Raw genomic sequence first — 24,729 nt, 5'->3', positions numbered from 1 at the left:
TAATTCCTACATTTTTTTCTTGAGCCTTTGGAACCCACTACCTATTATCTACTAGTTAATGAAAGCAAATAATAAATATGCACAGATTAGGTACAAGGAACCAAAAGCATAAGTACCTCAGAAGAAGCTAATCATGCTCATTTTGACTGCTGTGTTTCTGTGCATTTATGGGTATGTGGACATTAGTGCTTATGTTTGTAATTTTTATGAAGTATGAATATAGCTTAGTCTTATCTGCCAACAGCCAGGTAATTCCTTGTAGGCATGTTGGTATATAATCAGTCAGCCTTTCGTGGCATTGCATGTAGATCTCCTTAACTTCCAGAACATCTCACCTTAGCAAACTCATCAGACCTAAACTACGTGCCTCATAATCATGCACTTAACTGTTTGTCAGTTTTTCAAATAAGAGGAAACACCATCAGAGTAGAATTGGAGAACAAGGAGACAAAGCACCAATGCAAATCCATCGCCAAATATGGGTTACTTTGAGTCACTCAAGACTGAAGTATTTAACACGCATGTTATGGAACAACAGGTACGTTTATGCACTGTTACATTTTAAAAGTCATTTCGTTGAAAGGGAAGTGATTAATGAGCAGCCGATGCACTGACCTCCTGCTAGAATTAATAAATGGAGACCACCACATCCAAGGAGGCACTGATCATAACTTGTCATCTTCTAAGCACATTCATGTCAGCTCTAGATTCATTGCATTTTTTATGGAAATTTAAATCTTTCCCAGTGGTAGAATGCCTCCAATAATGAGCATGGAAATGCAAACAGATTTTTATTGCTGTGAAATGCTGAAGGCCCAGGAGTGCATCATGCGGTGCTGAGGGACGGCACAAATGATCATTTGGGCCTTTTTAATGATATCAGTTCAGCAGAATCTCTTTAAAGCTACTATATTTACAGTCTGTGTGTATTCATTTGTGTGTCTATTAGAAATATTATTTTCTTCTAGATCTAAGGCAATTTTACCTCATTATGAGCAATTCTGGTCAGGAAGCACCCTTAGTCATTTTATTCAGTGATGCATTTTACCTAGATAGGAAATTTCTAGTCTCAACTCAATTCCTAGGGAGCACAGAAGAGAGGAATTATATCATCACCAGCTTCTTTCAAGTCTGTCTTCATAATGTATTAAGTTCACAAAACTTCTCAACTCCAGATTATGAGAGTCAAGGAGATGATAATTATGGTAGACATTTCTGAGAAATTACATCAGAAATAACATCACAGGGAACCACTTCAATAATTTTATAAACTGGCCTGTAAATTGCATGAGCACCATTTGGAACACCCACACACCCAATAGAGGTCCCCGACCAACCACGTTACATCACACTAATGTTTTGAGATAATAAAGGTCATGAAAATCCCGAAGGTTTTACGTAGCAACAAAGTCAGGACAGCAGATTAGGCTTGTTGGCATTGCTAAAGTCAGCAGAATATGGAAAGGACAAGGTTGGCTTCACAGTGCAGGAATCTAGGTAGCAAACTATCTTGGTGCCTGGACAGCAGTCTTACATTATTTTTCACAGTATAGCTATATTGACACCCACCCCCTGCTAATGCTTTTAAAACCATACCATCTTAGCTGTATGTTTGGATTATTGTCAGAAGAAAAATTTAATAGAGTGAATTTTTATTTAAAAAAGCTAAAGAAATCAGTATTTCTACCTTTGTAACTATTGTCATATTAAAAAGCTCATGTGCAAAATAAATAACTACGCTGTTGTCAGATAAAAGTGGCCGGTCATCCCATTTCACCCTGAATAGATATCAAATGTAAGGACTCTACATAAACTGGGCCTTTCCTCTCCCCCTACTGTTGCCACTCACACTCTGGTCACTACCTCACTCCATGGTCCAGCCACAGCAAACATTTTTCTATTTCCTGAACATTTGTGATTATTTCTTGCATGATTGCATGTCTTCATTTTTTCATGTATTCAGAGCATATTAATGATTTATTTGGGTAAGGCAAAGTGCTAAGTGCTGGGGATGCAAAAGTGGTAAAGCCAGAAACGGATTCACCCTCACTGAGCTTAAAACCAAGTCGAAATATTTTCATATCTTTGCACATGTTTTTTCCTCTTCCTGGCATATCTTCCTCTCTTCTTCAGTGCCTGAAAAACTCATATTCATATTTGACATTCAAGTAAAGAATACCTCTTTTTGAAGTCTTTCTGTTATTTTTCACTAAGGAAAATAATTTTTCTCTTAGACATTGATTCTTATATATGCCTCTGTTGTAGTTTTTTATCCCATTATAGAGAAAATATTTGTTTATAGTCAGCTTCTATCTGCACCTGACTACAACCTCTCAAAGATAGAACTGTGGCTTACTTACCATGTACTTTGTATATAGTTGGTGTTAAGGAGGTTGGTAGCTTTATTGGGATGAATAAGTGAATGAATGAATGAATGAATTGGTAATTTGGAGACTTCTTTAATTTTCTTTTCTAGCAAATATCAGGCATTTATTCTGAACTTGAACACACCAGTAGGTGACTATTTCATGATCTTAATATGGGCAGAATATTTCTGCATAATTAAAACAATGGGAAAAGTCACACAAAAACAGGTTTGATCAAATGACAACTGTATTACTTATCTATTACTGGATAACAAATTACCACAAACTTTGTAATTTAATGCAACGTACATTTACTATCTGGGTTTCATGGTTTAGGAGTCCAGGCATAAAACAGCCTCTCCCCTCACTCTCAGAGCCTCACAAGGCTGCCATCAATGTGTCATATTGCTGTGTTCTGGAGCCCAGCGTCCTCTTCCAAGCTAATGTAGTTGTTGGCAGAATTCAATTCCATTTGGTTGTAGGAAGTAAATCCCCATTTTCTTGCAGACTGTCTGCCAGGGAACAACCTCAGCTCCCAGATGCCACCAGCAATTCCTTTCCTCTTAAAGGACCTCTTACAGCATGGTAAATTGCCTCTTCAATGCCACGGGGAATTTCACTTCCGTCCGCTAAGATAGAGTCTTATATAATACAATGTAATCCCATCACCTTTCTCATATTCTATTAGGAGGGGATCGTATAAGGGCATGACTTGTTGATGATCACCTTAACGTGTGTCCGCCACAAAAATTTTTAAAAAAGAAAATTTATGAGTAAAAACCACCACAAATAAAAAAGTAATGATTGAAGAAAATAACCAATATGACAAATATTCAAAATATTTAACTTCACCTCTTTATCAATAGTTAACAAAGAAATGTCAACTAAATCAATTCCTCTGTCTTCTGATTGGATCCAATTTCTTTAATTTTAATCCTAGTGTAGTAAACAATGCTACTGAAAGGAGAATAGCAAGGTGAGCACTTCCATAGTCTTCTTGAGAAGTACCTTCTTTATGGAAAGCAGAGGTTAAAAAATATCAGAGTCATTACCTGTCTCCACCCTTGCCCTGTCAGAGCAATCATTACAAAGCACCATAAGCAGGAAGAGCACATGGAAATTCTTCAGGTTTGTAAATCGTTTTACAGTCTATTAAGCTATTTGAACAATCCGCATGGCTAGTATAATTGATAATCATCAAAAGGGGACTTTCCATCTCCAAGAAATGGAAGGTTAACGCTTTTCCTGAAATTGTAAGCGTAACAGAATCTGAGCCCCACCTTTGACAGCCATGATGGCCTGCGAGGAAATATTGTAGTTCAAGCCACGTCAAATAGGCAGGGCCCTGGTACACTTAAGTCACTGTGGATTAGGACCCCAGTGGCTATACTCCAGAGTAAGAGAATCAGAAATAGACCAACTCTAGCAAGAACTGCCAGTCAGTTCAGATCATTCAACCACTCATCCAGATAATCAAGTCTTGAGGATTCCATTTGCTATGTATTTCTAAAATCCTTCCTTTTTTTTTTTTTTTTTGCTTGCACACTGCCAGATTCTCATTGCTCAATTCTGGATTACTGCCGCTGCCACATGTTGGTCTTGTTTCCAGTTTCACTCACTTTCAGAATGCCAGCAGAATGACCTTTCGAAAGGGAAAATCCTGTCTTTTTCCTTTAGGTGTCTTCCAGGACAGCCTCAGCACACAATCTGAAATCCTTCGTGTGCCTGTAACAAGTCTAGTCCTTTACATAATTCTTCAATTCATCTTTCTCTATTCTCCCTTTCTCCATCTTCTTTCCTGTCTCCTAATTTCTGGAACCATTTGCTGTTCCTGTAGTGGAAAATGCTTTTTTGCCACTAGACCTTTACACATATCTGCCATTCACATGACATCATCTATTTTCTTCATTTTTTACCTGGTTTTCTCTTGCTCTTCCTTCTGATCTAGCTTGATCATGCCTTTCTCCTGACTTCCAAGAAGTCTCTCCTAACCACCCACAAATATTTCAGACTGTATGTGTCCATCACAGTTGCCTAGATGTATTATGAATGCCAGCTGTTTTTTTTTTTTTTTCAGTGTGTCCTGAGAGCTCTGTGTGGGACAATGCTGTTTTCCATGACGCTGTTTCTCCAACCCAGTGTTTAGCATTCCACATGTTTTTAATAAATGTACGGTAAATGAATAAAAGATCTCAACATTCACATGCCATCCCTGAAGCCTTAGCAGTCCAAGGATCACCCTGTAATTGTTCATAAAATTCTAGACCTCAGAGTACAGAGTTGATGCCACCTCCCGAGCAGCTTACTGGATACTTAGGTTGACAGATTCACAGTGGGCACTGAAACTTCTAGAGCAGCCTCAGCTGCAGAGCTGGGAAGGAGAAGGAAAACCTGGGGCATATGTCAGTTAAGATTTGATAGCTCAGTCTATCACAGATGGCCTGCGAAGGCACACCTCTATGTGCTCCTGCATATAGTTCTTGCCATCCATAAAATTTCATTCTGTCTCCCCAGGGGAGGCCCTGTAAGTGTTCGTGCATTCATGTTTTGCAAAGCATGTGTTGGTATTCCTTGAATAAAGACACTCTATAAATACAAAGCATTTTTGTCATTCGTCCAGATGCCCTACCCGAGTCCAACCTATTTGATTCTGTGCTACCAAACAGCTGCCGGCACCCACCAAGAGCATCTGGTTCCATTTCATGTTGGCAAGGGCCCCATTAGCAGTAAAACAGCTAATGCCTTTTAGATGGCCTCATGATTACCGTTTTTATTTGTACCCCCAGGTAATTGAGTTAATAAATATAATTGCCAGTGCTGACATGTCCTTCCACCATCTCTACTCCCCTAACTTCTTCCCCAGCTCCTCTTGGTCTTCTCTCAAAAAAAAAAAAAAAAGGCGGAGAAACCATTAATAAGAATATGCATCTAATAGGACAGGTGACCTCACAAAACACTTCTGAATGACTTCAAAATGTCACTGAGCCCACCCCTGTTTATTTATAGCAGCGTGTGGTGCCATGACTCACATTTACTACCCTTTTCCTTTCAAGATAATTTATAGAACCGTCCACACTACATAGAGCAATATCCAGAGTATATAGTGTATTACCACAAAGATTTCTAAGGAAGTATTTACAGTTGCAGAGGAGGAAATGGGCACAGATTTCTGGATTTCTCAACTAATAATTCATATACTACATTGTAAATCATGTTGAAATATTACCTAATACGCAATAACACAACAGAGGGGAGATTGAAAACTGAACTTTCTCTTGAGAGGCGTTTTTAAGATCTTGCTGAAAGAATAACAAATCCTGAACTGCAATATGTATTTCTCTCAGAAAGACAGTCTCCTGGATGGCTCTGGCTTGTTTTGTTTGTTAGTTGCTCTTAGAAACTCCCCAGTGTTATCATTGACGAATGCCATATGTCCAAATTGCTCCTGTCCTCCCAAATTAAATCATTTACCCACTTCTCAAACAAAAAGTATTACCCTCCTCTCTACCTAATTAAAAGAGGCTGGTGGAGAGATCAGTAGTACACTATAATCTATGCCACCCAACATCTATTATCCAGGTTGCTTTCATGCCTGACTCCAGCTCAGTGACCCCTTACACCCTTACGATCACCAGGCTCCTGGCTCCTGTCTCATTGATCTGTGTAGTTTTATTCTCAGTACCCAAAATACTAACTCAAATCAGAGTTTAAAATGATATCCAAGGGCTTCCCTGGTGGCACAGCGGTCGAGAGTCTGCCTGCCGATGCAGGGGACACGGGTTTGTGCCCCAGTCCGGGAAGATCCCACATGCCACGGAGCGGCTGGGCCCGTGAGCCATGGCCGCTGAGCCTGCGCGTCCAGAGCCTGTGCTCCGCAACGGGAGAGGCCACAACAGTGAGAGGCCCGCATACCGCAAAAAAAAAAAAAAGATATCCGAGAGGGTACCAGTTAATAACTAGTTATTTCCATATATGAAGCACTTCACAAATATTGTTTTTGATTCTCATGTTTTGTAAGGCAGTGGTTGTCAACCAGGGGTAATTTCTAACCCTGGGTCCATTTGGCAAAGTCTGCAGAGATTTTGGTTGTCGCAACTATAGATGTACTACTGATATCTAGTGGGGAGAGGGGCTAAGGATGCTGCCAAATAGCCTACAGTGCACAGGAGGGGTCCCATCACAAAGAATTGCCAATAGTGCTAAGGCTAAGAAATCCTGCTATAAGGTATTCTTCCCATTGTAAGTAAAAGGAAGCAGAAGCTCAGAAAGGTGAAAAAGCTTGCCTAGCATCACTCAGACTGTAAACAGTGGAACACAAATTCAAATCTAGGTTTATCTAATTCTAGAGTTCAGTCTCTCTCTTTCTGTAGGACAATCTAGCTTCTAGGAGCTTCTGGAAACCTGGAAGTTACAGGAAGCATTCAAGCTTTAACTGCTGAGCACCCAAATCACATTATGCAATGAGGACTTTTTTTTCTAATGGTCATCCACGAAAAAGTTGCATTGCTGTGATCACTGCAGAATTCTGCCACAATCTGCAGTGCAGGTGGCTGTGTGATTCTTCTGGCTACAAAATTCCACTCAGGGATGTCACGGTTAACAACGGCCGTAGCAGATGGATCAAAAATTACTGTGTGCAAAGCAGTTTATGTTTTGATACGGGCAAACATTTATAAAACAAAGGTCAGTTACTGCTGAGAAAGTGATGCACAAAGGTAAAAGCTAAAAGAGAAGTAAGACGTGACAAGGCATAGCAAGAGCCAGACTATGATAGGGAACATAGTTTCCACAGAACTTTCCACATGTTTCTTTCAGAAAATCCTGGGGATGAGTGATTTTTGTCTTCACTATCAAGGGTTCTGAGGTAAATTAAAATTTTATATATCTTTATTATTTCTTAATGGGTTTTTTTGCCATTCTTAGGAAAAGTTGTGCATTGGAAAATCTAATTTGGGATGTGAAAATTAATAAACTACCTGTTTAAATTCAAATATTTTTTTACAGAGTGTGTTATCTTTACTCTTTTCAGCTGAACCCAGATGTCTTTAATAAATACCAAATACTTGTTTTCTTCAACTGATTATCTCATGTATTTGTACAAAGCAACAAAGGTTTTCTAGGGTCCTTATGCTTTTCATTTTCTCATAACTTGCACTCTAGAATCACTTAGTATACCTAAAGCTCATTTCTGCCCTGTATTGCTCTCCTTTAGAGTTAAGATATCTAAACTCTGGTAATTTACTTGGCTTAGGAAGGCAGGAGTGGGAGTGGGGGGAGGACAAGACAAAATCAATCCAGAGCGGAGCCCAGTTTAGGGAGCAGAGGCAGAAAGAACAAGCAATGCAACCTGAAATAGAAGACTAAGGATAAGCCAGAGGTGATGTGACGCAAAGAGAGGACCAGGAAGCCAGTCAGATGAAGACATCGAACCTGAGAAGGAGACTGAGAACCTAACTCCACAAAATTAGGTGACTCCTGTTACAGGTAGAGGAGCATTCAGAAGGGGAGCAGGTATGGGCTAGCGGTGGCCAACCTGGGAGAATCCTAGATGCCGCAGCTGGGAGAACCTTTGAAGCACCCTTGTTCTAAATGGGAAAACAGCCCAGTGCTCTCCCACGCTGCGCTAGGAATGAGTGCTGGGGTAGAGCTTGAACTCAGATCTCCTTCTTTCTGGTCTAGTGTCTCAGACAGAGAAGGAAAGATTTTCTGAAAGCTCAAGTCTTCTAAGCCAGCGGTCCCCAGCCTTTCTGGCACCAGGGACTGGTTTCGTGGAAGACAATCTTTCCATGGACGGTGGGGGGTATGGTCAGGCTGTAATAGGTTCGCTTGCTTGGCCGCCGCTCACCTCTTGCTGTGCAGCCTGGTTCCTAACAGGCGTGATCACCGGTACAGGTCCACAGCCCGAGGGTTGGGGACCCCTGTTCTAAGCCACCCACTGCTGCTTCTTTACTTGCTCTTAGTAGAGAATACTGCAGTTGGGCCTTCATTTTCCGTATCTGTGTGCATGTGATTGATTTGCGGCTTCATGGAAGCTCTTCTGACTAATTTGAGCTTAGTGTTAACTCCTCAGAGTTCTTCATCGTCCTCTTGATTTCCGCAGACTATAGTTGCAGTTTCATATGCTCTTCATTGAAGTCTCTAATTCCCACAGGCAGAAAGCAGTACTATCTCACCTGAGCTGTGATGCTCCACAGTGCTGATAAGTGCTTAGGTATTCATGAAATCCTTTGATTTCCCACCAATTTTTCCTCACCTTTAAAGCAAAAAAAAAAGCATCCCTTTTTATTGGTACTATTTGTAATCATTAATGTTGGTCCTTGTCCCTGTATCAAACCTTCAGTTCCCAGTCTCTTAAGATTCCTCTCCTATCACTATTTTTATAGTCTTGAAATCCCAAAGAACTTAATATGCTATAAGTCCAAAACAGCTTGATACGTTCTGTACATCATAACCATAATTGAAGTGAATCAGATGGAAACCCCAAAACAAATATCCATTCCATTTCTTCCAATAGCACCCAGAATTTATTGGAAAAATAGTGTTCTCACTAAACGTGTCTACTAAAGATATTCTCCCACACCTTTGAAACTTACTGGTTAACAAGAAGATAAAGGGAACAGAATATGTCACTGGATCTAACTAGGCCATCTTCTTGTTAAGCCAAAATATTACCTTTGGACAACTGAAGTAGGTTGTTTCAGGAACAACAGCAAGACGTATGTATGTATACCTCTCTCTTTCTCTCTTTCTCTTTGTATACATGTATACATACATAATATATATAAATAGATATCAAAAGCAGAGCATGAATGGTTGAGGGGAAGAAAATAAGTCAGTTGGTCTGGCACATGTATCCCCCCACCTACCTCTATTCTTTGGAAGAGGACAGAACCAAGAAGCAGATAGGTGGGAAAAACAATATTGAGGAGTTTTCAAATTATTTTAAATAGTGGAAAAATATTTGAACACATATATCCTATCTGAAAATTGAATATGTAAATTAGATAAAAGCATAGAGTAATTTTGAACTTCTACCCTATCAAGACCTCTGAGTTCTCTGGAGTTGTGTGAATATCTAAAAGTAAAGATGGCAAAGCGTTGGTGGGGTGGAAAACCCAGGCTGTAAAGTAAGACATACCTGGGGGTGAGTCTGAGTTGTTAGCTATGTGACCTCAAGGAGGTGGTGTCTCTTTTGGGGATTCATCTATGAAAGAATTATCATAAGGTAGAGCCATACCTTATGTTCCAGTCTACACTAAGCTCTCATTGAGACAGATTTCCCTTACAAAATTTCTTAGTACGTATCAACCTTATTCCTTTGAAATTTCAAACTCATATATACAGGGGAAATGGAGAATTGAGCACATAGACCATCTTCTTGGAGTAATCCTCTGACTGGAGGGAAGTTAGGAACATCCCATAGCAAATAAGGCTTGAGCAGCTATTCATAATCCAGCCCCAGGACTTTGGCTCTGAGGACAGTTGCCCAGGCATTACTTCTTTGGCTGCTCCCATTCCAGTGTAGAGTTCTAAACAAACCCAAGAATCTCACTCACTTGTAGTTGAAAATCCCATTTATTTTTGTCAGTGATGGTGATATCAATATTAGGAAATATAGAATCCGTCAATCTGACGACAACAGGACAAAAGAGCCAAGGCACCCAAATATGCCGAGGCAGAGACTTTGCAGCAAAGAATTTAGACTGGGTGGATTCTGCCTTTCTACAGGTGCAGTACTAATAGAAACGATGATAACTGTACCTTTTCAGTTAGGATAAGGAGAAAATATATTTTCAGGCGTCCACCAGTGACAGTTTTTTGTACATGGTTTAAAAAACAAACAACAAAAAAAGAGCTTACTTTTGATTGAAAATGTATCTGTGTACTCCAGAAGCAAAGTATGCTCCAAAGAGAGAAGTGGAGGAGAAATAGGACAGCTTCATTTTAGTCTCTGGCTTTGAGGCCAGCTCCTCATGTGAATCATTGGCATAGGAAGAAATTTGTTTTGCTACTCAGAAAAAAATAAATCCTTCTTTGGAAAGCACCTGAGTTATTCTTTTGAATGAGTCAGAAAAATCCCTGTGACTAGCTGGATTCTCAAAAGGCACAGCGTTTCTTTTTGGTGAAAGGGCAGAGTGTGGACGATAATAGGCCTTCTTTTCTACTTTTACTCTTGGTGAGAGTCTGTAGTACTCAATAGGCTCATAGGGAAATCAGCATCAACTTCATGGAAGCCTTTCATTTAGAATATTTGGAATGTAGATAGATAGACGGATGATAGATAGACAGATAGATAGATAATCTACATACCTTTAAGCACTTATCTCTTTGTCCTGCCATCACGGGCAACAAAACTTAACTACTCCCATCCAATGCTAAAATAGAAATTTTTTTCCACATACAAAATATTAGGAGACACAGAAAACTCAATTTCATTTGAGAAGTTCAAATATACCTTAAGACCTTGAGTATAACCTTAGTATTGGCATATGTAGCTGAAAATGCATCTGTATGACAAGGTAAAATATGTCAGGAGTTACAGAGTGGATCATCCCTTTGATGTATTTTGCCCTTTAGGTATAAAACTATCAAGAGTTACTTGATATAAAGCCCAGTGGCTACCAAAAGCTACACATATATTCTTCCTTGTTTTTTTAAAAATGAAATAGCACAATATATATTAGAGCTGTAACACAGTGTACAGCTTAGGTTTGAAGCCTCCAGTAAAGCAACAAAGCAGTGAGGACTGTAGGAGGGTTATACAGTGTTTTAGTGAAAGAAACCTAGTCATCTGAATTCCTCATTTTACAGATGAATACACTGAGATCCCAAGGTCATCATGCCAGTCAGTAGTGGGGCTGGACAAGAACTAAAGTCTCCTGACCCTTACTCCAAATTTTCCCCATAATCCGTCAACAATTACTTCTGCCCACAGAGCTTCCTTCTTTAGTGCCATGATATTATGATATTGTGGATTATAAAATTATAACTACTTTCCCCTAACTCCTGGAATTAGGAGATTGTAATTAAAACTCCTGCAAAAAAGAAAAACAGATGTTTTTCTAAGCAGTCAACAGTGAAATTGTGAAAGCATCAATTTCTTACAAACTCCCCAGCCACCACTATTTTTCAACAGAGCACTTTGAGCAGCTGAGGAGGAGAAAGGGGAGTGGGAAGGTGCGAGTGGATTACGAAGAACCATCATCAAAGGCACTACACCGTCCACCCATCTGATCCTGTTCATTCATCCTTTCCATAGGCATGTTTGAGTCAGTACACTGAAAGCCAGTGCTGAGGACACAGGTATGCCAGCCAAGGTAGCTTTACCAGACCAAAGCTGCTTTATCAGGCCACCTGTGGCCAAAGCCAAGGCCACCCTACTAACCTGGTAATGTACCTTGTCCACATGCCAGGACCTCTGAGATTCTGCAAGTGCTTAATGGGTGTGAGCAAGCACCTTAGATCCCCAGGTTGGGAATTACATCATCAGAAGAATGCTTTGGGCAGTGATTAAAGCATAGTGCTTTAGTTGTTTATTAGTTGTTTACTTAAGACATCACTGAGAGATGGGAAGTCCCAAGGTATTTTCAGGAACTCAGTGATGTCTTCAAGGCTCCTTTGTTTCTTCTTCTCTGCTCTTCTCACTGGTGATGAAGTCTTCCTCCTCTCATTATGGAAAGAGGGCTACCTAGCCACAAGCATTATCACTTCACACGTTCCTGGTTTTACGATGTACTTTAACAAACGACAAAAGAACTTCACCAAATTAAAGGCTCTGGGGATAAGGTCCCGCAATATTGGAAGTGTACAACTTGGAAATACTGGAAGCATTAACATTAGTAAAGAACACTATCAATACAGGTAATCAATACAAAATCAAAATCAAATTTTTAAATTCATAATGAAAAATAAAATTCTGTTTGTGGCATTTTCTAGTCTTTTTAAACTCTCATTTAAGAAAGGAGACACAAGTTCTCTTTAAAATTTATTCAGTGAAGTTGGACGCTTATTGTGCTGATCTTTTGCACTCAAATAATTTTCAGTATCTGTCTAAACAAAAACATTGCCTTCATGTGGACCCATCTGATTTGACAGCATAATCCTTGCCACTGTAACGATCAAGCTGGAGCTTGATTTCACTGCTTAAATGAAAATTAGTTTTCTATTGGAAAAATGCATCATAATTGTGTCGATAAAATTCCTGAGCAAAGCCACTTAACAATGTAAGATTCAACATCAACTCTTCACATTACAGGATACCTCTGCAAATTGCTTCCTAGGAAACCAACTGTTCCATTGGTTTCTTCACTTATACCAGGTATTTTCTTATTACAGTATTCAATTTTTATAAACTGGCTATTGGATTCAACTTCTAACAAAAATTGGTGTTTAATAATATAAATGCCACTCATTTCTTTTTAATCTTCTTTTTGAGAGAATAACAGCTTCTCCTTCTAATATGGAAAAAAATTTACCTCTGGCTAAGCCACAGATGTGGTAACCAAATGCCAAGGTCATTGGTATTTCCAAAGAGTACTCAGGGATACATTTTTCTCTCTCTTTCTCTTTTAAACATTAAGTCATTTGTTAGTCTCTATATTTAATTTATTTTATTGCTTGAACAGTGAATGAAAAGCACTGCACAAACACATTGCATTATGTATTCTCCTAATCTCAAACTACATTAGAGATGCATATGTCCTTCTGTCTCAATTGCCACGAGAAATATTGAAGATAAAAATATCTTATTAATCAACTAAGGATTTAAGTATTATTAAGCAGTTGTGCTTAATAATTTAAGCACAAGTTAAATCCTTTTCAGAAACAATAAAGAACCTAGATCAGCACTGCAATAGAAATATAATGTGAGCCACAAATGAGGACCATATATATAATTTTAAATTCTTTAGTAACCACATATTAACTGTAAAAAGAAACAGTTGAAATTATGTTTAATAATATATATTTACCTAATATATCCAAAATATTATCATTTCAATGTATAATCAATATAAAACTTAATAAGGTATTTCACTTTATTTTTTCAAATTAAGTCTTCAAAATCCAGTGTGTATTTTACATTCACAAGACATTTCAATTTTAACTAGCTACATTTCAAGTGCTTAATGGTCTCTTGTGGCTGGTAGCTACCATATAGGGCAGTGTGCCCTAGAGGATATATGGCAAAGAAGACCTGTCCTGACAAAAATTCATTGCCCTAGGACTACTTATGGGAGATCAGAAATTCCCATAAAGCTCAGTGAATTCTAAAAGCCTAAGCAATTTAATAACCTTCAAATTGGATTTCCCTAAGATACAAGGGGTTCAGGGACAAAATACAAATAAGACCCAACATAATACATATCTAAATATTTAAATTTTATGACTCAATATAACAAAGTTATTTAAAATATGTTCTGTCCTCCTATTTTAATGTATACTTTTATGTTGAAAAAGTAAAAAAAAAATTGATTTTTATATGACCAACAGTAAACAAAATATCAAAGATGATTGAATTAGTGAAAAAAAAAAAGCCTAAGCAATTTAAGAGCAATCACATTTTTCCTTTTAGGGAACTTCCATGAGCCATGAGAGATAATTCAACAATGGATAGACTGAAAAATCACATCATGCCCTTCCAGTCTTGTTTATTTAACACTAATAATACAGGTAGATATTGAAAAGAATTCTCCTACATTACTTAATATTTAAGACAACTATTATCTCAGCCACTTTTTTCTCACTTCACCCGCCTAGTTTATACCAAGTATTTGAGAATCTCTTTCTGGTTGCTTCTCGTGAACCCAGATTAAAGAATGATTCAGATTAAGATATGTACTCACACATAGTACTGTTTACATTTTTAAAAATAAAATTAAAATGATGGCTCTTTAGCATTACAAAACCTGATAAGCAATTTCATATTTTACTGAGAAAAATATGTTCAGTGTTTGTCTACTACATCTGGCATTTCTCCCCACCTTAAAGGATAAAATGACTTCCCAGCAGAGATGAAACAATCATTTGTGCATAGGTCTGCCCAGTCTTCACATTGTGCCCCATTTCAGCATACTCCAAAAAGAATGGTTATTTCCAAGTAATTTATTTGTGGTTGCTCTTGAAGTGATCTGAATCTTAGAAAAGTAGAGGTAACTAATTACAAATAAATGTTAATTTCCAAGTTAAACTTTTTGAAGCTAAATGTTTATTTTCCCCCTTTTACTAGCAAATAAAAAGATGTAAGCATTCTTTTTGGGGGCATAGGCTGGTTTTGGTTTCCAGGAATGGCATATTTTAGCAAAATGTCTTCAGGAAAACAGGAGTCAGGAAGCAAAGACATTGGTTGCTAATAGAAATAAAGCCTTCGAAATAAACCAATTTACTCTTTATCCATTTACTAGTTATTTAAAGTTAAGGGAAAAACGAATGTCATGTTTAAGGCGATTTTAGCCACATTGAGTTGGTTCTGCAAAACTATTGATGTATCTTGGTAAATTGGACCATAAGAAAAGCCATAGTAACTTGAGCCCTGTGATTCCAACTGAGTAACAAGGCACTCCAGGGCATTTTACGAGCTGCCATGGAAAAATGCAGTGCAACTGCTAGTGATGACCAAAATGAAAACTTTCTGACAGTAATGTCACATTAACACAGAGCAAGCACAGCAGCATAGCAACAAAGCCACAAGGAAAACAAAAAAAAGAACAGTGAATGGTTTTGACATCCGTTGTCTGAGTATTTGGGATGATCCAGACAATAGCAGAGTAAACAATTGCCAATCAAGTGACTTGCACAAGGTCTGAGCAAGGATTGTGACTAAAATAATATCCACTGATCCTTCTAGATTTATATCTGCATAAACTATAAGATAATCTAACAAAAAGCAAAAGAAAAGCCGTTAAAGGATAAAGTGGAATACAGAATTAAATTAAAATTTATCTAGAGAAGGGAACTGATGGGCATTATAATCCTGCAAGCAAACCTTAACGTGCCACTTACTTTCACTTTGCATCAGGATTATTTCTGCTATTGTGATGTATGGGAGCCTTCGGAGGAAAGTATCAGACATTCTGCCACCTCTCTGCCACTAAGTAGAGCCTAAAAACCTGGGGATGTGAAAAAGATTAATAATATGAACTGGCAGAAGGTACGGATGGAGAGATTAGTTACGGATGTAATCCTCTGTGGAAGTGTCAGTCAGTGCTTTAAAAAATTCAGCGTGCATACAGATCACCTGGGGATCTTTTTTTGGTTGCCAATTCTGATTTAGTAGGTCTAGGATAGGCCTGGCGATTCTGCCTTTGTACCGGAGATCCCAGGTGATGTCCATGCTGCTGCTCAGCACACCACACTTAGTAACAAGGCTGTAGTGAGCTGTGATGCCTGTATTCCCTGTCTCCCCATCATATATTCTTGCTCCCCTTCCTTTGTCCTCTTTCTTCTGAGGAACCCTCTCTTTGTGTTTGGGTATGTCTGCACACCCCTGCACCTTTTGCCCATACAGGTGGAAACATTTCCCAGATCCACCAATCAGATTCTTCATTCTCTAGACTGTGATTGGTTTAGGGGTGGGCACAGGACACAAGCCAGGCAAATCAGCCCTGCTTGAACGTTTGCTGAAACTTTTGGAAGAGATATTCTCTTTCACTAAATTTTCTAGCTTGAAAGATAATTCAGTCCACCTGGTGGTGGCTGTTTTTAGTCCTGTTGAGAATGTAGCCAACATGGATGAAAGTAGAGTTAAGAGATGGCGAAAGAGGCAGATTCCTGATCATGTAGCTTTAATGCTGAGATCCAGCCATGTCCGAAGCCCGTTTACTCCTTTGAGGTTTCCAGTCACTGAGCCAAATACATCCCCTTTTCCTGCTTAAGTTAATTTGAGTCAGTTTCCTTGATGAGGAAAGAACTCATCTTCTTCCCCTCGTGTATCTAATATGCTCCTACTGAATTTAAAGTTTCAGCTTTTACTTTTTTGCCTTCCACAGTCCTCTAGTTTCCAATATTAAAGCCTTAAATGGATGGCCACTCTCCTTTCCCAGGTGTTGGGAACAATCCTGATTTGGCAGGCACTTTATTTTGACCTTTAGCAGAATTCAGGGATCGCCTTGGTGATTCTGGTAGACTCACAGACCCAAAAAACATAAATGCCTATTTTTAAAATATATACTTTCATTTTTTTTAATGCAGAAGAGAAGAAACAGTAATCTAATATACAGGCAGAACTCCTAGATGAATGTGCTTATTAGGCGCCTGCCCCTCAGGCGGTTGCCTATCATATAAGCAGGTGAGCCTCCTTCACTTGATGTCTGGACGCCATCTGCTGCCTCTGCTGGGCCTCGGGGTAGGTGAGTAGCGCGAGCTATTTGTTTCTCAGATAATTACGTACGGTTTTTTGGGTCTGGAGATGGGAGCATTGTTGGTTTTTAAAGTTAAATGTTTGGGGAGCTTGTTTCTCGCGTACACATCTTAAAAAGTTGAGGTGCCCCGCGTGGGTTTCGAAACCTTAGCTCCTCAGGGAGAAGGTCCTGGTTTTGAATTTTCTCTTTGCTGTGGGTCGCGTCACGGGGTGGTAGGGGGAGGGGGTTTATGTCGAGATTGTGTTTCGGCCTCTTCTGCCCTGCTTTGATGTGGTTTTTCTTTAGTTTATCTGATGTGGAGTTGTCATTCGGCCCGCCTTTAGGTTTTTAAAAGAGGAAAATTTTCGCTCTGGAGCTGCAGACTCAGCATGTCCGCGGTGGCGGGTGGGGTGCGGGGGGAGATGAATTCAGGATGTAACTAGGTCGCCTTCTTGAACCCAGAGCTCCATAGCTGTTTATTTAGACAATAACAGCAGCAAAAGAATAACAATTCTTTTGTGTCATGATTTTTTCCAGATTTACTCTCTTCTTTCCGGCATATTTATTTGGCTTGGTACTGGCATGGTGTTCGTGGTTTTACAGCTGAAAACACTTTTAGCAATTAATTCCAGTATATTAAACATTCAAACAGAACAAACTTTTCCTGTGTTTATCCGTTTTCCGCTTCTTGATATACTTTCATTTCACTTATTTAATGCAGAAGAGAAGGAACAGCTACCTAGTACCCAGGCAGAACTTTTCCAAACAAAAGTTCAGCAGATGTTATGCAGAGGTGGCATTATTGTCATTCAGCGTTTATATTGCTTTTCATATTCATAAAATGGCACCATTCTTTTCACTCTCCTTAAGTTAATGTTTGTTTTATCAGGTGAGGTAAGAGTTCAACAAGGTGTCTTTCTGAAAGCAAAGTAATTTCAAGGTCAATTAGTCCCTAAAATGCTAATCTGAGAATTAAATCATATGTAAAGCCTGATTTCTTCCAAAAGCAGCTCAAATGTTGTTGTTTTAATAAATGCTAGTTTCCATCCTTGGTATCATTTCACTGTAGGACAATTGCTAATATTGTAATATTATTCTTGAATTTAAATTTCTCACATTCAGAACTACTGGTTCACTCTAGACCTATCACAGGGAAAAAACATTGGAAAACTGTACTTCCATGGTTTTTAATTCTCTTTGTGGGAAGGTGCTTTGCCCCAGTGGTCCCCAAGGTCAACATGTAGTTTTTAAAATGTTTTCATGAAGAGAGAATTTAGAGAAGCGTGGTCAACACAATAGGCTGTGGAATCTTAGTCTCATCAAATGAGGCCAGAGCATCTTCCAAATTTCCAGCATTCCTCTTCTGACTTCTCACTGCCTCTGTTTTGCTAAGCGTTGTTCATTTTCAGGATTTATTTCTCTGAATTCCTACTCCATTTCAACCCTTCCCTTGCCCAATGGTGCATTACCCTCATGTCATTTCTTCACTTTCTGGAACTCTCCATAGAGGTGCTACACTTTAACTTTTTTGTTGTTTACTCCAAATCTATTTTATTCTTGAAAGAAAAAAGAGTTCTGTATAGTTTTTGATCTGTAGAGCCTCAGTGAGGTCTCTGCCATAAATATATCCCCAGTGCTGTTCCTGATGACTAAACTTTTACCAGTAGCACTATCTTCTTTGTTCATAATCCACTTACCTAATTAATTAATAATTCTTGCTACCAAATTATTGACTATTAGTGGTTTCATATATTAGCTTTGCCGTGTAAAACGTTATATTTTAATACAACCTTTATCAACCAAAAGAAGCTTAGTGATTATTTTAGGTACTCTAATGGATTTGCTGCAAAAAACAAATTCCTAAACAGAGAAAGCTGTGATTCTTTGTAGGGTAGCCTTGTTTTCTGTGTTTGATTGTTTCCTGCCATGAGTGCTTAACACCTAACATGGTGCCTGGAACCCAGAAGGTACTTAGTAAATTACTGACGAATGTAAGCTAGAGTCTGTGTTTGCACTGGGTTCCTTGCATGGTTCCACCCAAGCTGCTCATGTCTGGGTCCAGAGCTGCCTGAATGGGACAGCTTCTGGCAGGCTGTTCCTTTGCTGATTGCATCAATCATTCTTCATTTCTTCTTTATAAAATAATCTATTGGGTACCCACTGACCCTTAAATCTCCTTGTCAAAGCTGCTGAATTTTTCAGTCTCTTCACTGAAGTTAAAGTTGCTACATTATCAATGACTTTGATATCAAATATAAAAAAAAATGGCTGTTTCTAAATGTATCCTCAAAGGAATACTGGCCCTAAAACAAGGTGGAGAAGAAAGAATACTCATTTGATTTGTCCCTGCAGATCATTCTCAAAACGTTGTTTTCGTCACACATAGAGTAAGAGCTAAGAACTGACAACGATTTAGTCAAATTTATGTAAAAGCTAGGACTGACCCAGATTCAAGTCACCTGAAGAGAAAAGCAGTGATTCACTGATAAAATACATGTAATTGGACATAGAAAACTGTCAAAAACTGTGCTGACTCTCTTTCGGGGCCTGGATGGTGTCTGTGGCTCTTCTGGTTGGTTCTCCTTCTTCTATCAGCCAGATTCCTCTACTTACTAATAGGTCCTGCTCCCTCGTCCTGTGTGATTGCTCATGACTCATTTCAGTCCTATTTCTAAATCAGTAATCTCTCAATTAGATCAGCATCTGGACCCAGTACCAGCTGCCTCCGTCATTGAACGTTGCCCAATTCCAAATACTCAAGGAAGTAATCTGAAGGGCCCAATACATCTTTGTGCAAAAGATTATATACACAGGTCGTAAGTTACTAGCCAATCATATATTAATATCCCCACATGTCTTGTTTAATCCCTGATGGTAAATAATAAATAGTGAATATGGCAGCTTAGGTAGCAGAACCTGTGGGAAGAAATTTGCCCCAAAGTCATTGTAGCCTGGTATAGGTATTAATGTGAGCACTAATACAGTAATTGTATATCTATTTATAAGACTATTAGGGAGTGTTCCACACAATATGAGAAAAATTACTTTAAATTCCAAGAGTGCAGATCTTCAAAGTATTATCACTTAACAATTTTTATCTTTACAAAACCAAGGAGTTCTCATTTGCTGTCCTTCTTCTTATAAGGGAATGACCTCACTATTACTATGCGTGTCTCTCTTTAAATAAATGTGGTTAGTACCTGATATTAGGGCATGGTTTTCCTCTTGAAATTTCCTCTGCCAGAAAACCAAATATAGGTAACAGGGAAGAAGAAAAGGGGAACGAGCCTCTGTCTTAGTAGAAAATTTAAAGTCTGTCTACAGTAGGAAGTGTTCATATGTGATGACTGTGAAACAGAGCATTTGCCTCATGGTAGCAGGCATTTAAGGGACCCAGTGGAATATTTTTCTATATTTAAGATTTGGTCACAATGAGAAAGAAATTCTGTGAAGTAATCCAGGACCTATACAAGAAAAAGGTCATTTGTCCCCAAGCCTCATATTTCCAAGAAAATTAAAATTTAGGTTATTAATTACACAGCCAAAAGATGCTATATATGCAGTAGTCATATTACTATGTTAAAAGTATAAATTCTTTCACATTTAAAGAACACCACATTTTTATAATTCTGTTTGGATTTCTTCATTATTAACATATTGAAACCTAAAATATTGGTAGTGTTTTAGACTTTTCTGTCTTAATTTTCGTCTATGTTACTTCTGTCTTAGTTTAGACTTTTCTGTGCTGCTATAACAAATTTCAGTAGGCTGGGGGCTTAAAAACAAACATTTATTTCTCACAGTTCTGGAGGCTGGAAAGTCCAAGATCAAGGTTCTGGCAGAGCCAGTGTCTGGTGAGGGCCAGCTTCCTGGTTTAAAGACAACCAACTTCCCATTGTATCTGCACAGGGCAGAAAGAGAGCTAGCTAGCTCTCTTAGCTCTCCGGCCTCTTCTTATAAGGGTACTAATCCCATTCATAAGGGCTCCACCTTCATGACCTAATTACTACCTCTCAGAGACCCTACTTCCAAATACCATCACTAGAAATAGGGTTTCACCATGTGAAATTTAGGGGAACACAAACATTCAGTTCATTGCGCTCTCTCAAATTCTGAAAAACTCTAAAATACCCCTTCTAATCCAGGCTGTTCAGATTCTTTGTACTTTAACTCATGTTCCTTCTCTTACTCCCTGGCTCTTTAAGTCTTAACCTATCTCTAGTTCTACATGGGTTTACCAAAGGAAATGTCTATTTTTTAGTCCAGAGTGTTAAAAGGGAAGATGCAGCTCCAGAGGTTATAGCAATGACAGCAGCAATTAGAGAGAAAACCTTAAAGAAGCTGATCTGTAATCACTGGATGCAGCTGCCTCTTCATTTTAAGAGATTCCCCTACAGTTCTATTCTTGGTGACCTAGGATCTATATTATTCAGAGATTTTTGTCACCTTCTCAAATTCTGTCAAATGCCTTCTCAACATAACAACACATTATTGGGAATTAGAAGCTTGTCCTCGAAAACTTTATCAGATCACTTCTAAAGAACAATCTAGTATTTAGAATGTAACTTGCTAAATTAAAAGTTAATTTGACTTCTGACCTTTTTATAAGTAATTAATAGAATATAAACAATGACTTTTAGTCAGCTGAGCTATTTCCATGAAAAAAAAATTAAAAAATAAAAAACATCATTTCACCACTGCTAAGATTGCCAATTTCAAAAGATAAGACATTGCATCACCCTCCATTACTATTAATGCATTTGTCAACCTAAATAAACTTAGGAGGCAATAGTGAAGCAAAAAGTGTTTATTCAGAATCAAAGAATTGCAGTTCAGGACGGAATAGAATCCTTGGGTAACAACTCAAACAGTGTCCCCACTAGGGAGCGAAAAGGGCTTTTAAAGGTAAAGATGAGAGGTTTACATTATGAAGGATTTTAATTATAGTTAGAGACAGAAGCTAGTCTTGGCTAAACTTGATTGAGTGCTAAGGCTTTCCCTAGAGGGAGGTAAAAGTTGTTACTGTGACCAGTTGCAGGTGTTCTTGCAGAGTCATTGGACTATTTGTGGCTTGGCCCAGTTAAAAAGTTCTTGGTTCTGTCTGGTGAGGATGTGCGTGAGGTCCACCACCTCCTTAATGGCCTCCTGGCTCCATTTTAAAGCCCTTTGACATAAGAGATTCCATTTTATTTCACATTTCACACATTCCATATTTATGAATTCCAGAACTCTTTTAGTTGAGACACACAGTACTACAGGAAACTGTTCAATCATCCAGTGCTGCCATCTGCTAAGATTTGACTTTATAAAGTGATTGTAACTGCTTATGGATTTACATATACTGTATAACTTTTCCTTTATAACCTTAAAGAAGACTAAATTAAAAGTTATAGGAAAGAAAATGTTACCACTGAGAAAGAAGACTTTCTTGAAAACTTACCTGACCCTTCAAAATCATGTTTGACATATTTTTTCTTGTGCATTTATTGCTTTATAATTTTTCAATGCTCTTACATTGTTTAGTTTGATTTAATCTCATTGTAGGAATAAAAACAATGATTATTATATTTTTAATAACCAAATTTTTGGTGTACAACTAAATTCATATTAAATAAGTGCACTCTCCCTTAAAAATAAGAATAATAATTACAGATATGTTAATTACATACATTTCATTAAAATCCACTAATGATGCCAGGAAGAATCACTATGTGCATATTGTTAAGGATTTAATATTATTCACGATTTTGCTATTTTCTGGCCTCTTCAACTTTAATAGCCCTTTTCTGTCCTGATAGGAATGTATCCAATTGTACAGACAGAGAATATGCTTCAGCTCATTAAAAGGCAGAAGCACTTACTCTAACGAATTTTAATGTGTTCTACACTCCTTTTGCAAGTTCAGCTAATTTTGTTCTTTATATGAGAGTTTTTATTATTAAACTCTCTAGTTATACAAAATGGCATACTGCCCTTTTTCCTTTCTCTTTAAAAATAGTGAGAGTACTGAGCAGTGGATTCTTTTCAGAAATTGTGTGTTGTATATAAGAGTGTGGGTATTATTTCTCTAATATTTTCATGAAATGTAAAGTAGAACCCCATCATTTCTAATATTAAAATATCGATTTCATAAAAATAATGCTATGAAAAGCACGTAATGGAGTACAGGCGTAGGCATACCTGTTTTATTGTGCTTCACTTTATTGCGCTTCACAGAGATTGCGTTGTTTTACAGATTGAAGGTTTGTGATAACCCTACAACAAGCAAATCTATAGATGCCATTTTTTTCAACAACATTTGCTCACTCCCTGTCTCTGTGTCACAGTTTGGTAATTGTCACAATATTTCAAAAATATTCATTATTATTATGTTTTTTATGGTGATCTGTGATCAGTGATCTTTGATGTTACTATTGTAATTGTTTTGGAGTACCATGAAGCACGCCCATATAAGATGGTGAACTTAATCTATAAATGTTGTGCTCTGACTGCTTCACTGACCAGCTGTTCCCCTGTCTCTCTCCCTCTCCTCAGGCCTCCCTATTCCATGAAACATAACAATATTCAAATTAGGCTAATTAATAACCCTACAGTGGTCTTTAAGTATTCAAGTGAAAGCAGTAGTCGCACATCTCTTAGTCTAAAACAAAAGCTAGACATGATTAAGCTTAGTGAGGAAGGTATGTCGAAAGCCAAGATAGGCCAAAAGCTAGGCCTCTTGAGCCAAACAGCCAAATTATGAATGCAAAGGAAACCTTCTTGAAGGAAATTAAAAGTGCTACTTTGGTGAACACAGGAATGATAAGAAAGCTAAACAGCCTTATTATAAGTGATAGGAGAAAGTTTTAGTGATCTGGACAGAAGATCAAATTAGCCACAATATTCCCTTAAGCTGAAATCCAGATCAAGGCCCTAACTCTGTTCAACTCTATGAAGGCAGAGAGAGGTGAGGAAACTGCAGAAGAAAAGTTTGATGCTAGCAGAGATTGGTTTGTGAGGTTTAAGGAAAGAAACCATCTTCATAACTTAAGAGCGCAAATTAAGCAGTAAGGACTGGTGTAGAAGCTGCAGCAAGTTATCCAGAAGGTCTAGCTAAAATAATGAAGGTGGCTATGCCAAAAACCAGATTTTCAGTGTAGGTGAAACAGCCTTCTATTGGAAGAAGATGCTGTCCAGGACTTTCATAGCTGGGGAGAAGTCAATGCCTGGCTTCAAAGCTTCAAAGGACAGGCTAACTCTCGATGGGGCTAATGCAACTGATGACTTGAAGTTGAAGCCCATGCTCATTTACCATTTACCATTCCAAAAAATCCTTGAGCTCTTAAGAATTATGCTAAATCTACTCTCTGCCTGTGTTCTATAAATGGAACAACAAAGCCTGAATGACAGCATGGTTTACTCAATATTTTGAGCCCACTGTTGAGACCTACTGCTCAGAAAAAAAAATTTTTTTCTTTAAAAATATTACCACTCACTGACAATGCACCTGATCCCCCAAGAATTCTGGTAGAGATATACGATGAAATTAATGTCATGTTCATGCCTGCTAACAGAACATTCGTTCTGCAGCCCATAAATCAAGGAGTAATTTCAAGTCCTGTGATGTAAGAAATATATTTTGTAAGGCTATAGCTGCCATAGAATGTGATTCCTCTGATGGATCCAGGCAAGATCAGTAGAAAACCTTCTGGAAAGGATTCACCATTCTAGGTGCCATTAAGAGCATTCATGATTTATGGGAAGCGGCCAAAGTATTAACATTAACAGCAGTTTGGAGGAAGTCCATTCCAACCCCCATGAATGACTTTGAGGGGTTCAAGGTTTCAGTACTGAAGACTGAAGTTGTGGTGGAAATAGCAATAGAACTAGAATTAGAAGTAGAGCCTGAAGATGTGACTGAATTGCTGCAGCCTCATGATGAAACTTAGATAAGGAGTTGCTGCCAATGGATGAGCAGAGAAAGCAGTTTCTTGAGATGGAACCTACTCCTGGTGAAGAGACTGTGAGGATTGTTGAAATGACAATAA

This window comes from Leucopleurus acutus (assembly GCF_964270905.1).
Source record: "Leucopleurus acutus genome assembly, chromosome: 3".
In the NCBI taxonomy this organism is placed as follows: domain Eukaryota; kingdom Metazoa; phylum Chordata; class Mammalia; order Artiodactyla; family Delphinidae; genus Leucopleurus; species Leucopleurus acutus.
The sequence above is the reverse complement of the archived record's forward strand: the minus strand, read 5'-3'. Positions refer to the sequence as shown.